We start from the raw sequence: 12,796 nt of genomic DNA on the forward strand, positions 1-12,796 counted from the left end.
ACATTGTTAAGGAAGAATTGCAAAAATTACTTGATGCAGGATTCATCTACCCCATCTCTGATAGTGAATGGGTCTCTCCTTTGGTGCTAGTGCCAAAGAAAAATGGTAAGTGGAGAATCTGTGTCAATTATTGGGAATTGAACAAGGCCACTAAAAAGCATCATTTTCCTTTTCCTTTCATAGATCAAGTGTTAGATGGTCTGGCAGGGAAAAAGTTTTTCTCCTTCCTAGATGGGTTTAATGGGCACAATCAGATTCAAATCAGCCTGGAAGACCAAGATAAGACCACTTTCACTTGTCCTTAGGGTACCTTTGCATATCGGGTCCTTCCTTTTGGTTTGTGCAACAAACAATGTAAACTTTGAAAGGGGAACTGTAAACTGAAAACGAGAACTCTAGCCAAAAAACCCCTTAAAAACATCAAAAACAGTGCTAAAAACAAAAAGTGTTGATGCTGGAATAACACTTTTTTTTTTCTAGGGTAAATTTTGAGCGTGTTTTAAAAATGGCGGTGAAAACCAATTTTTTATGCAAAAATTGTCCCAAAAATGCCCTCAAAACAAAAAGTGTTAACATTGGAATAACACTTTTTTTTTCCCTTTTTTTTTCAAGGGTAATATTTCAACATTTCGAAATAATAGCGTAAAATATTTTATCATGACCCTAAAAAAGATTAAAATTTCAAACAAATAATGAAGACATAAAATAAAATTAAAAATTAAAAAATTAAAACAATGAAAAAACACAAAACAATTTTTTTTTTAAAATTAACAAAACATAAATTCAAGCATATACTAATAAAAAAAAAAAAAAAAATCAATCATAAAAATGTAAAAAAAAAACTAAATTAAAAAAACTAAAAAACAGTTAAAAATTATAAACAAATAAATAATAAAAAAACATATTTAAAAAAATGGGAAAAAAAAAATAATAATAAAAAATATCAAAAATCTGTAAACAATAAAAAACATTGTCAAAAGAAAAGAAAAGAAACTATATATATATATATATATATATATATATATATATGGAAAAGGAAAAAAAATTATATAAACTATAAAATTTAGGTAAAAATAAAAAAATTAAAAATTAAAAACATTATCAAAAAACTAAAAAAAAAATGAAAATTAAAAACAAACTAAATTTAATAAAAACATAGAAAATTAACAAAAATAAAAATAAAAACTATTAAAACAAACTAGATTTAAAAAAAAAAAAAAACATAAAAAGTCCACAAAATTAAAAATAAAAAACTAGCAAAATTAACATCAAAACATTTAAAAAAAACTAAAAAAATAACAATACACTGAAATTAAAACAAAAAAAACCAAAAAATTTAAAAAAATTTAAAGATATGTCTTTTCAAATTTAAAAAAAAAACAAAAAAATTTAAAATTTTTAAAGAAACATTTCTTTCTCTATTTAAAAAAAAAAATTAATTTTTTTTAAGACATATCGTTTTTTTAATTTAAAAAAGTATACATTAAATTTTTTAAAAATTAATTGATAAACAAATTTGGACTTTTTATTATTATTTAAAAAAAACAATTATTAAAAACTTTATTTTTTTTAAACAATGTTTTTTGTTTTTTATTTTAATATTTATAAAAAAAAATGATTAATTTTTTTTTTTTAAAAACGGTTTTTTTTTTATTTAAAATGTGTAGGGGAGAGATTCCTAATGTTGTGCAGGGACCAGTAGTTGATATAATACTGGTCCCACCAAACCACCAGTGATTAAGACTTTTGAAACCAAAATTTAGACAGAAATAAATAACATTATGTATAAATAAGTATTAAATTATGTCCAAAAATCACCCATACATTGACTGGGCCCACAACTGTCCATAAATAGTATTTTACTACTTAATATTGCAAAACATATTGACCCAAGTAGAAAACAGCTAGAGCCATAAAGGCTTCCAAACTGGTCTATTCCAGAAGTACAAAACAGCAGTCACTTCAACCCCCACTCATCAGAACTGCAACTTTGCATCCCAAATAAATATGCCTACCTGCACATAACAAAAGGAATGTATGTCAGCATAACTGCTGTGTTGTTCAACAGCTAAACACCCTATGTTCAATAAATGACACCCAACCCAATAACAATTAAATCCACTTTGTTCAATAAATGACACCCAACCCAATAACAATTAAATCCACTTTGTTCAATAAATGACACCCAACCCAATAACAATTAAATCCACTTTGTTCAATAAATGATACCCAGACCCAATAACTGCAATAAATGACACCCATCTCACTCTATTTCTCATTAAAACAGATCAAAGCACATGGATCAACAAATAAACAATTCCCAACCATTAGATCACATCAAATTAAATCCATACCACACATTCAAAATGAAGCCATTGCAATCCATGTGCATCCATGTCCACCAATTAAAATCAAGTCCCCAAAACTATAAAAGAAGTCCACCCACTGTTGAAGTTCATCTTATGCTTTCAAACTATTCAGCAAACTTGAAGACAACATCACAAAACAGTGGCCAATATATTCAAGTTAGTTATATGAATTACAACTCATTCTTCTTACAGTTCTGTTTTCATTGTTTTCATTTATCAGATTTCTTACATTACAGTTCTGTCCATAGGGTGACAGTTAACCTATACAGTTACAGTTAACCTTTGTTATACAGAGTTTATGTATGTGTTCTAGCTTATTATATCATCAGCTTCATAGTGATTACAGCTTACATATCACAGAGGTTACGTATGTCGTGTTAGTACTGTAGTCATAGCTTGTTTACTTTACAAGAATTGAACCTTAGCTTACACCTTAGCTTACAGGAATTGAGCGAGCGATTATTATGGCTTGGGTTCTATGCAGAATGAGTTAAAACATAGAGCAAATAAGTGAATTTCTACTACTGGTGAATGGACCATAGAACTGTAAGATTTTAGATAATGAGAAAACACAATTATAAGTAACATAGCAGATGACCGTCTTATTGGCCTTCATATCTTTTCACCTCGTTGAGCTCGAGACCTTAGGGTATGGAGAGCTCGAGCCATACGAAGTTGTAAAAGTTGGACCAAAGGAATGGGGATTTACATAACTCAGCTCTGTAAATTAAGTCACAGATAATGGAGAGAAATCTTGGAGCAGAGATTGTTCTTCACAATATTCAAAATAACTAAATAAATTATATGAAAAATATAAAAAATAAATGACTGCAATGAAACTCGATTAAACTGAAGTAAAACCGATTGTCTATGACACCTAGGAGACCATAGAATCAAATGTAATAGTGATTACGGCTTACATATCACAGAGGTTACGTATGTCGTGTTAGTACTGTAGTCATAGCCAATAGCTAATCACTGGAAGAAGAAACATGACTCGCTATCCTTCCAAGCAAGCAATCCCCACATCCCTTCCTGTTCCTTATATAGTTTCATCTCCCTAGCCATATCCAATCGGAGACCGAGTCTAACCTTGAATAGCATCAGAATCAAAGCCAGCATTCGAACCATTTCCAGCCCAAGATTGATGCAATGCAAAAAAAGGTAGGTAGTAAAAAGGCAGTTAGTACTGTAGTCATAGCTTGTTTAGCTTACAGGAATTGAAGCTTAGCTTACAGGAATTGAGCGATTATTATGGCTTGGGTTCTATGCAGAATGAGTTAAAACATAGAACAAAAACGAATTGTAACTTTAATGACTCTGATAAACTTAGTAATTTTTCACATATTTTCAGACCTTGACAATCATCATTGAAACATCACATTGAAACATAATCGAAAGACATTGAAACATAATCGAAAGACATGTATTTTCAGAAGCATGAAGCTATTGAGAAAGCAAAAAATTTGATATTGAGTCGAAAGAATGCAAATAAGTGAATTTCTACTACTGATGAATGGACCATAGAACTGAGGAATGGTTTCTTAGAATGGAAGCCCGAGCGGATGACCATTTCTCTTTATTGGATTAGATGACTGTAAGATTTGAGATAATGAGAAAACACAATTAGGTAAACAAGCATGGTTAGAAAGAGTCATATGTAACTACTGTGTTCTAATTGCATAACTACTGTGTTCTAATACATAATCAATACATATGGATACACTGTAATCACTGTATATGTATATCCTAATGTAATACATATGGATAGACTGTAATCACTGTATACGCATATCCTAATGTAACAAGCTCTGTTTCCTCATTACTTTGATTTCCATGGTTCTACTTATGGCACTGATTCAACCATTAGTAATGATTACACTCTACTCTATAAGGTAAGTACATATTGAATAGACCTACTTATTACCTGTATTCCCTAATCTTTAACAGATATAAGGAGAATGACGTAATTCATACATGTTTACATACCTCATTGGTTTAGCTGTATAAAGCTGTTGAAAGTAAATGGAAAATGATATATGAAAACAGTGACATACATGTTGATAATTTCCTATAATAGAGGAAAAGTATTTTTGCAGAAGTAATAAAGCATAATTTGACATATATTCTAATGTCTAAATGCAACATACATGTTGATAATTTCCTGTAATAGAGAAAAAGTAATTTTTGCAGAAGTAATAAAGCATAATTTGACATATATTCTAATGTCTAAATGCATGCAATAATTTTACAGGTTGTTGCATCTATGGCAAAAGGAAGTTACTCTGCTCGTACAAGGAGAAGTGGTAGGAGAGTGACAAGGGGTGCGCAGCTGCGATGCACATCGTCCGATGATGACAGGCCAGCTGATGTCAATGCCGGCAATGCACCAGGGAACATTGTTGAAAATGACCATGTGACAGCCGCTGATGTTAACACAGCATCAGCCACAGAACCACCATCAACAACAGTCCAAGGGGCAAGCTCAACTAAAAAGATCAGTGCTATAAGAGGATGGACAAAAGAACAAATGTTAGTTGCAATTGACGACATAGAGTTTAATGGATACTCAGTTCGGGCATCTGCAAAAAAACATGGTATTCCTCCCTCATCAATACATTATTGGATAAATGGACTGACTCATACAAAACGTAGAGGGCCTCTTACAGTTATGACTGAGGAGGAGGAGGCCGAGGTGGTTGAGTGGTGTAAAGAGATGGCCCAACTGGGACATGGGCTAGAGTTGATACAACTCAAATCAACAGTTGCTCAAATCTGTCAAGGGAGGCCAAACCCATTCAAAGATGGGTTTCCTGGTAAATCATGGTGGTTTGGGTTTAAAAAAAGGCATCCAGAACTTGTATTGCGTACTGCTGAGGGCCTTGACAGAGACAGAGCATTAAATTTGCGCCCTGCAGTTGTGCAAAAATTCTATGACACACTTTCTAGTGCTTACGATAAACATTCTTATGGAGCAGACCATATATGGAACTGTGATGAAACAGGTTTACAGGCAGGGAGGAATTGTGGCATGCGGGTAATTGCCAAGAGAGGGAGCCGAAATGTGCCAAAGATTTTGCCCAAGAGCAGGGAGTGGATAACTATTTTATGTTGTGTTAATGCAATTGGTACTTCAATCCCAGGATTTTATCTATTCAAAGGTAAAAATCAACTGAAAAACTATATACAGAACTGTGAACCAAGTGCATGCATGGCTGCACATCCCCATGCATGGATGACTAAAGAACTGTTTCTAAGTTGGCTTTTTCACTTTGCTGCATCGGTACCAGGTGGCGTCTCGCCTAATAACAGACACCTTTTGATATTAGATGGCCATGGGAGCCACATGGCTGTACAAACAATTGAGGAAGCAAACAATTTAGGCATCGACCTGTTGACATTGCTCGCTCATACCACTCATAGGCTGCAACCCCTTGATGTTAGTGTGTTTGGCCCTTTCAAGAACTATTTCAGGTCGGAGCGTGCTGCATGGATGGCAAAGAATCCAGGGGTTGAGGTGAAAAGGTTTGAGCTAGCAGAGCTTGCAAGTAAAGCTTTTAAAAGGGCTTTGACACCATCAAATATCAAGGTTGGCTTTAGGAGGACAGGAATCTGGCCACTGAACTATGATGCTCTTATGCATGATACTGGTTGTAGCCAAGCGTTTCATGTGGATGGTCAGGAAGAAGGGAATGTCCAAACAAGTGTTGAAGTGCAAGAAGTAGATGACCAAGATGATGTTGTTGCAGCTGGCAATATGATTTCCCTGCCTCAAGGACACTTATATGCTGAAGATGATGAAACTGTATGTGAAACACAATATAACAATGAACAAATTCCTAGTAACATGGAGATTGTTCCACCAACTCAAGAAAATGAAATTCCTGTTGCTGATATTGCTAATGATATTGTTGAACATGCAGTTGACAATGACCAATTGACATTGCCAAGCCAAGTAACCCCACCTTCATGGCTAGCAGAAGCAATGATCAATATGAATGCACATAGTGTCTCAGCAACCAATGAAGAAAGCATGAACATGCCCTCACAACCAGTAGAATTGAACAGTGAAATTGTTCATTTTTTTGTGGACAATAGATCAATGGAAGAAGATGAAGGACATAATGAGGCATCAAATGAAGATAATGATATGGTTCAATCAGTTCCAACAGATACTGAAAGGGAAGTACCAAGCAATGACATGTAGGTGGGAGGGGTGGAGAAGACACTTGGACGGTTCCTAAAGCTACCAGTAGAGAGAGTATCAATGAAAAAAAATCAAGGTGCACCAGGTAGTCTTCGTCTGGGCCGAAGCTCACAGTTACTCACCTCAGAGGACTATATAAACCTGTTAGTTGAGTCAGAAAAAAAGAAATTTGAAATGCAAGAATTAAAACAGAAAAAGAAGGATATAGTCAAGGAGAAGAAGGCAGCAAGGATTGTTGCAGCACAACGTCGAGCAGAAGAACGGATTGAAAGAGATAAAGCAAGGCAAGTTAAAGACCAACAAAAGCAAATGGCAAGACAGGAAAAGGAAAAACGAAAGGCACAACAAATGCTTGAAAAGGAACAAGGGATGATCAACGATACAAGAATAGCTAATGAAACCAGGATTATTTCAAACTCATTGGACTCCATTGCAGACAATACACCATTATTCCAAGATCTCATAAACATTCAAGTGACCCACTATCAAACTGAGGGTTTACCCACTTGCCTTGTTCCTACCAGAGCTGGTGTCAATTCTCTGTATGCTCATTACACACCTCCACTTAATACAGGGGTCAGTAGGGAAAATGTGAGGTATGGGTACTCAGTACCTCCATGGTTGGAAGCTGCAAATTGGAATCAATCATATGGCATCAATCAACCATTTCCTAATCAGCCCTTGACTGGTAGGCCAACCTACCTGGCTCAAGAAGGTAACTCGGGGAGTTTTTGCACTCAAGATTCTCAGGGCCATAAAGAATAGGGGTGCCATATGTTTTTGGTTCTAACCACATTATGATGTGGATTTTGGATAGATTGTATCTTTTTCTTGGCACAGAAACATTTTGGCTTACAACACTAGATTGTATCTTTTTCTTGTCACAAAAATATTTTGGCTTAGAACACTAGATTGTATCTTTTTCTTGTCCTAAGAAACATTTTGGCTAACAACCTAGTAGTGATTTCTTGTGGCAACCTAACTGTGTGTTGATAAGAAATTTTCAATGGAATATGTCTTTCTGTAAAATATTAATTATGATAAAACTATTTCTATAAGTTATTCTGTGCACCCTCCCCGCCACGTCAGAAAACCACGCGTAAAAGCACATGGAGCCGGTACAACACCTGTCCACCATGGAGCTCATGTGTTGGCCATCATATCATTGCATAAAACTTTGTGTTCGCGCCATTTCACAGGTTTGTTTGGGGTCATTGCTGCGATGTTTGGGGATTCAATAATAACATTTCAAGTTGCATATGAAAAAGGCTAAATATAAAAATCAAATGACCAGACAATCTTATTATGATTGAGAGCACTCATTATCAAGTTGAGTATGAAAAAGGCTAAATACAGAAATCAATGAGGAGGCAATCTACCTCATAATAAGTTTTATTAAATGTGAAAAAGCCACTAATAATTTTATTGATTGAGGGGACACTTGAGAAATTGAGAGCACTCATTATCAAGTTGCATATGAAAAAGGCTAAATATAGAAATCAAATGACCAGACAATCTTATTATGATTGAGAGCACTCATTATCAAGTTGAGTATGAAAAAGGCTAAATACAGAAATCAATGAGGAGGCAATGTACCTCATAATAAGTTTTATTAAATGTGAAAAAGCCACTAATAATTTTATTCATTGAGGGGACACTTGAGAAATTGAGAGCACTCATTATCAAGTTGCTCTCATTATCAAGTTGAGCATGAAAAAGGCTAAATAAGTGGACCGTTATCTAAAGGAACATCATTCAACTTGATAGCTCATGCTTCAACCATAATGCTTACAAAGCAATTTCTACCCATTGTATTCTGTAATAGCTAGTCAGTGAACCCCAAGACGGGTTGGAAACAGAGACTACTTCAGATATTCACACAATGAGTAAACTATTATATCATATACTAATTTACATTAGAACTTTGAAGTGAACATCTGAATCAGAGGGACCTAGGAATAAGTCATATTTGCTCATTTACATGATCCACATCCTTAATTAAATTAAAATGAACAGTAAGGCCACTGAATGTGCAAGCCCCATTCTTGGGAGCAATTGGAGGGATGACCTTGTTCGCTGGAAGTGAAGGAGGGAGAAGTATAGCTTTGTCCACTCAACTCCCTCACAATCAGATGGAAACCCTGAGACAGATACTCTTGATCATCCCGTATTGAACATTCTTTCGATTTCTATATGTGGTTCCATATTAATATGTCTCGGTTCTTCTACTTAGTGGACAGTTCACACCTCAATGGCTCAATGGCTAGACAGTTCGCACCTCAATGGCTCAATGGCTTTTCATGTGGTCAATAAATTTTGACATCAGATGTTAGGAGAGATGGGTTTGACACTCAACCCATTAATCTTTGGATGATCTTTTCTCTAAGAGCATTTTATACATTGTATTTTTTATGCCTTCGATCTCAACATTGAAGGCATCAAATTTGCAGCACTGTACAAAGCTCTAAACTCACTTATGGCTCCAATAAGTGGACCGTTATCAAAAGGAACATCATTCAACTTGGTAGCTCATGCTTCAACCATAATGCTTACAAAGCAATTTCTACCCATTGTATTCTGTAATAGCTAGTCAGTGAACCCTAAGACGGGCTGGAAACAGAGACTACTTCAGATATTCACACAATGAGTAAACTATTATATCATATACTAATTTACATTAGAACTTTGAAGTGAACATCTGAATCAGAGGGACCTAGGAATAAGTCATATTTGCTCATTTACATGATCCACATCCTTAATTAAATTAAAATGAATAGTAAGGCCACTGAATGTGCAAGCCCCATTCTTGGGAGCAATTGGAGGGATGACCTTGTTCGCTGGAAGTGAAGGAGGGAGAAGTATAGCTTTGTCCACTCAACTCCCTCACAATCAGATGGAAAACCTGAGACAGATACTCTTGATCATCCCGTATTGAACATTCTTTTGATTTCTATATGTGGTTCCATATTAATATGTCTCGGTTCTTCTACTTAGTGGACAGTTCACACCTCAATGGCTCAATGGCTAGACAGTTCGCACCTCAATGGCTCAATGGCTTTTCATGTGGTCAATAAATTTTGACATCAGATGTTAGGAGAGATGGGTTTGACACTCAACCCATTAATCTTTGGATGATCTTTTCTCTAAGAGCATTTTATACATTGTATTTTTTATGCCTTCGATCTCAACATTGAAGGCATCAAATTTGCAGCACTGTACAAAGCTCTAAACTCACTTATGGCTCCAATAAGTGGACCGTTATCAAAAGGAACATCATTCAACTTGATAGCTCATGCTTCAACCATAATGCTTACAAAGCAATTTCTACCCATTGTATTCTGTAATAGCTAGTCAGTGAACCCTAAGACGGGCTGGAAACAGAGACTACTTCAGATATTCACACAATGAGTAAACTATTATATCATATACTAATTTACATTAGAACTTTGAAGTGAACAACTGAATCAGCGGGACCTAGGAATAAGTCATATTTGCTCATTTACATGATCCACGTCCTTAATTAAATTAAAATGAAAAGTCACTGATACAGTAAGGTTTTATCGTTGGAGCCCGAGAAGGGTTAGTTATTGAAATGCATTTTATGTATGAGAACATAATTCATTACTAAAAATATTTATTCTCTTATCTCTGTAACCATCAGTAACCGGTTTTGGAATCGACTGTAAAATGTGTGAACTTTTTTTTTCAGAGAAAAAAGCATCACAGATTATATTGACAATATAAAAAACATCATAAGATACAAAAGGGTGGCATATGACAGCCACTGTCCGAGACATCTCGAGGAAAGGAAAATGTCAGAGGTCCGAAAACATATACATCAGGTTCAGGAAAATAGCAAAAAGCATCAAAATTAATAACCAGGAGTAACAAATTCCAAAAACGAACAAGACTTCTCTTCCTCCATAGTTAAATAACTGCAATGGTAGACTTATACTGCCCCATGCATATGGCCATTAAAGAATTTGTTATTTTCAGCGCAACCAAAAAAAACCCCAAATTTGCTTAAACTGTAAATATACTCAAATTAGTCAATTGTGAGCAGCGTCAACATGGAAACAAAAAGGACTGTGTATACAGGATATCCATATTGCAAAACATATACATCAGGTTCAGGAAAATAACAAAAACACCAAAATTAATAAGCAGGAGTAACAAATTCCAGAGACGAACAGGACTTCTCTTCCTCCATAGTTAAATAACTGCAATGGTAGCCCATACATATGGCCATTAAAGAATTTGTTATTTTCAGCGCAACAAAAAAACCCCCATATTTGCTTAAACTATAAATATACTCAAATCAGTCAATTGAGAGCAACGTCAGCATGGAAACAAAAAGGACTGTGTATACAGGATATCCATATTGCAAAACATAGCAAAAAGCACCAAAATTAATAACCAGGAGTAACAAATTCCAACAAATTCCAAAAACGAACAGGACTTCTCTTCCTCCATAGTTAAATAACTGCAATGGTAGACTTACACTGCCCCATACATATGGCCATTAAAGAATTTGTTATTTTCAGCGCAACCAAACAAACCCCAAATTTGCTTAAACTGTAAATATACTCAAATTAGTCAATTGAGAGCAGCGACAGAGGGTTTCGAGGCTTCATTTCAAATACAAAAAGTGAAGTTCCTGACAGAAGCTTTCACGGACGAGGAGAAGATAAGTTATGCAAGTCAATTGAGAGCAGCGACAGAGGGTTTAGAGGGTTCGTTTGGGGTCATTGCTGCGATGTAGGAGTTTCCCTTTGTATTTCTGCTCGGGGGCCGAGGGCACGGGACGGCCGAGGAGCACGGGACGGCCTTGGATAGCACCGAAAATAGCAAAAATAACAGCGAGGGCATGGGACGGCCGAGGATAGCACGGGACGGCCTAGGATAGCACCGAAAACAACAAAAATAACAGCGAGGGCACCGGACGGCCGAGGATAGCATGGGACGGCCTAGGATAACAGCGAAAACAACGAAATTTCAGATAAACCCTAAACCTTCAACAACAAACCACTCAAAATATCCCATAAACCCTAAAACTTCAACAATAAACAGCTCAAAATATCCCATAAACCCTAAACCCTCGGAAAAAAATCCTCCAAAAAATGCCATAAAAGTTTACAAAATATCCAAAAATAGAGATGTTGTGTTGAAAAACACAGAGAATGCTGGTAGGATTAAAATCCTACCGGGTACATGGTCGCCGACCTCCCCCACCTTCCCTGGAGCTCACCAGACCTTCTCCAGACCTGCAACGACGTTCTGCACACCTGCAACGAGAAGAAAAATATATATTAGGGAACTGAAAACCACAAAAACACCACCACAAAACAACAAATTGACAGCAAAACACCATTTGACCTCGAGCTCAGTAAAACAGCGACCGACTCCTCCCCAAACAACAAAATCGTCGAATAAGACCAGCAACAGAGAAATGCTAAACAACTGACATTCCAGAACGACCAAGAACTCCAGGCGGAAAAGCACAAGAAAAGGAGAAGCGCTGTGCCAACCACAAACCCTGAAACTCCAGCAAACATTCGCACCGGCACCTGCATACCAGGCGAAGCGCGCAGGTCCACAAACCCTGTCAACCGAACAAACGCCTCAAACAACACACGAATAAACGACGAAGTGCGCAGGTTCTGGGGCCGTCCCGTGCCATAATCGGCGGGGGGCTTCGCCCAACAACCGGCCCCGAGCAGAAACACAAAGGGAAACTCATACATCGCAGCAATGACCCCAAACGAACCTGTGAAATGGCGCGAACACAAAGATTTATGGGTTGATAAGGTAGCCAACACATGGAGCTCCACGGTGGACAGGTGTCGTACCGGCTCCATGTGCTTTTACGCGTGGTTATCTGACGTGGCGGGGAGGGCGCACATGTAATGGCGACCCTCCCCTACATTTATTTTTATTTTATTTAAAAAAAATTATTAAAAAAAAAAAAATTTTGTTGCCCCCCGGGCGGCCTGTGGCGGCGCGGCCCTGGGCGGAGGTCTTGCGTGTAGGCCTCCGCCCTGGGCCGCGCCGCCACGGGCCGCCCGGTGGGCGGAGGGTCGATTCTCGGAATTGACCATCCGCCCACCGGGCGGCCCGCGGCGGCGCGACCCAGGGCGGAGGGCCTGACGCATGCCTCCTAATTTCCAATCTAAATGGGGAAATGATGAGAAGTTAACATTATCTATTACCTGGCAACTGT

At 36.8% G+C, this 12,796-nt stretch overlaps 1 long non-coding RNA gene across 1 annotated transcript; it reads right to left on the reverse strand.

Moving 5' to 3' along the window:
• Positions 1–1,737: 1,737 nt before the first annotated feature.
• On the reverse strand, positions 1,738–11,863 carry LOC149158500 (uncharacterized). Its single transcript, XR_016261093.1, has 2 exons — positions 11,781–11,863; positions 1,738–2,015 (listed from the first exon to the last, which is right to left on the reverse strand). It is a non-coding gene; the product is annotated as an uncharacterized LOC149158500 (long non-coding RNA).
• Between the last annotated feature and the right edge of the window lie 933 nt (positions 11,864–12,796).

The sequence above is a fragment of the Pinus tabuliformis genome, chromosome 5_2 (genome assembly GCF_031772625.1).
Source record: "Pinus tabuliformis cultivar Carrire ecotype Pingquan chromosome 5_2, CPIR1, whole genome shotgun sequence".
Classification (NCBI taxonomy): Eukaryota; Viridiplantae; Streptophyta; class Pinopsida; order Pinales; family Pinaceae; genus Pinus; species Pinus tabuliformis.